At 53.6% G+C, this 2,679-nt stretch overlaps 1 long non-coding RNA gene across 1 annotated transcript; it reads left to right on the forward strand.

Moving 5' to 3' along the window:
- The first annotated feature begins 1,921 nt into the window (after window positions 1-1,921).
- On the forward strand, window positions 1,922-2,679 carry LOC141621951 (uncharacterized). Its single transcript, XR_012532800.1, has 4 exons — window positions 1,922-1,984; window positions 2,075-2,227; window positions 2,315-2,407; window positions 2,493-2,679. It is a non-coding gene; the product is annotated as an uncharacterized LOC141621951 (long non-coding RNA).

Genomic DNA, 2,679 nt, shown 5'->3' on the forward strand with positions numbered 1-2,679 from the left:
CATAATCGTCGTTATAGCGAAATGCTGCCGAATTTTCGACTCGAACCTGGAACTAGGCTTCGAACTGGACTTGACTTGACCCAATTTATTACATGAGTGATCGGGTTGGTGGGAACATGGCCAAAGATGGCAAGGAAAGAGCGATTTCAGGGCTTTGAAGGCTCGAAAACTCTTTAACAAAGGCTTGTCGTCGTGTGACGCGGCCTGAATTTGCTTTAACGCTGCAGGTGATGAGGCTTCTACTTCTGGGAGAGCTCCCATGGAGATCGACGCCGCCACTGTCGAGGAGGCTTTGGAGCAGGCCTTCACTGCTGCGGTGATGGCTGCTGGGGACGAGGCTCACGAGGAGGAGGCCGTCGAGGAGGAGGAGGCCGAGGAGACGGGCCAACGTCGGACGAGGAGGTCGTCGGTGAGAGGAGCTCTGCGTGGCCGAGACTTGGGGGAGAGAGGCACACTGGTGTGGGGCGAGAGGGTCACCCGTCCTACGGGACGGTGAAGAGCTTGGTAAATAGGAATTCACTAACTCAATACCCATCCTCTTTCATTCTTTGTCCAAATTTTCTTTCAAATTTCATTCAAAACTAAAGATAGCTTTTGTTTCAAATCATAATAGGAGGCCGGGAACATCAGGTCGTTCTCGGGTTATACGACAGCGATGGAGCACTACGAGCGGCTGTCGGTGGAGGAGAGGGCCATGATCGAGCGTGGAGCGTTTGGTCCTCTGGTTCAGGTCTGGAGGGATATCGTGAAGAGGAAGTTGCGGGCTAACCTTAGCCTGGTCCGCGCTTTCTTGGATCGATTATGGGATACGACTTCCACGTTTCACATGCCTTTTGGTGAGGTGGGAGTCACTTTGGAGGATTACGGCATGATTTCTGGTCTGCCGTGTGGGACCGAGGAGATGGTGTGGCCGGAGACTGCCATGAGGGCGGACTCGGCCGAGGCGAGGAGGTTGATCGGCTGGAACTTGTCGCCGAAGGCTGTTACAGTGCCGGGTTTGGTACCCAGTTCTTACGTTCGAGACTACTTTGCGGGGAAGACCCCTGCGCTGGTGACGATTGATGGGAGGGAGACAGCTCCTCCTCCTGCACGATTGAGCGAGAGGGCTCGTCGTGGCTTTGGTGGTTCCCTGTCTTCGATTTACCTCGGAGACAAGGGCGAGAGGAGGTGTCGACGAAGCTTCTTCCTTTTCTTTCTGACCTGAGTTCCCTAGGGCGCTGGGATTGGGTCACTGCTGGTTTTGCGGTCCTCATCCGCTTTATGAGGGCCATGGTTCGTCCGGAGTTGATGGAGAAGGGGACTTCTCCGGGTGCTGTCGGACCTGGACTACTGTTGGAGGTATGAACTTTCCTTTAGACCAAAGTAAATTCCTTTCTTTATCAAATCATGAAAGATCGTCATTGATTATTCTGTTTTACAGGCGTGGGTGTACTCTTACTTCCCGAGTCTCGCGCCCAAGAGGACAGAACTGCTGGAGAGGGCCTATCCCGTGGTGAGGGATTGGATGATGTGCCGGACGAAGAGCAAGCGTTCTTCTCACAATGTCTACCGGCGGGACGTGAACGCTCTTCAGCTGAGCAGCGTGAGTATCCTGTTTGTGTTTATTTATACTTCTTATACTTTGCCTTTAATTGATCATAGGAATGATCGTAGTATTATCTTGTCACAGTGGGTGCCCAGACCTTGGGCGGAGTACGCTGGAGCGCCTCCTTTTGTTGCTGAGGTCCTTCGACCTAGGAGCCCGAGTCGGCTGCTGTTGAGGACGTCGATGGGTCCTGTGTGGTACTTGGGTGAGCGGTTGGCTCGTCAGTGCTCTCGGGACGCGTTGACGGTTCCCGTCGATCCTCCCAGGACGATGTTTAGGGAGCCTTCCGAGGCTGAGAGGGAGGCGGACTTGGCTGGTGCCAGTGGCGACGATCTTCTTCTCCCTGGCGAGGACTACTCGGCGTTCCTTTACGGGAGGTTGGCGTACTGGCCGGTAGTGGTGAGTATCTTTTACTTTTTTTTTTTCTGATTTGACTTTGAGAATTGCGACGAAAGATCATCGATTAATGAGAGCTATTTGTCCTTGTAGGAGGTCGAGGCGGCGGGCATCGAGCCCCCAGAGTACCCCGAGACCCTCGAGTACACTGACGCGACCGGGAGGACGACGATCTCCGAGCTGCGTGACTTTGACGTAGCTGTGACGGATGCTGGCCTAGGCGACTGGCAGCATCTGATTCGGAGGGTGAGCCTCTAACTTGTATAACTTTCGTGTAGGAACACATTTGATTGAGTTTGTTCAATTTGCTGAGAATTTCTTTTGATAATGCAGGTCGCGCCGTCCTGGTTCGTGGCACTATGGAGGGTGGCCAACCGGCTGCGAGCTACTGCCGTCGAGGCACTCGTCGGTGGTCGAGGTCGCCAGGTATGAACCTTACGCCTATTTCTCTTTTGATGATTTTTATTTTGCTTGAATTGATTGACATGAGCCAATTTGTTGCTGTTTACAGGGTGACCGCGAGCTGGAGCGAGAGTTGACCCAGTCTCGGGAGGAGACCGCTCGCGTGTTGAGGGAGCTCGAGGTTCGGGATGCCGAGATCGCTGCTCTTGTGGCGAGAGTTGCCGAGTTGGAGGGCGCCCAGCAGTAGTCTTGTGTAGTTTTGTAGACTTGTACATTTGGACATCTGATTTTGAACA

This window comes from Silene latifolia, chromosome X, assembly GCF_048544455.1.
Source record: "Silene latifolia isolate original U9 population chromosome X, ASM4854445v1, whole genome shotgun sequence".
Lineage (NCBI taxonomy): Eukaryota > Viridiplantae > Streptophyta > Magnoliopsida > Caryophyllales > Caryophyllaceae > Silene > Silene latifolia.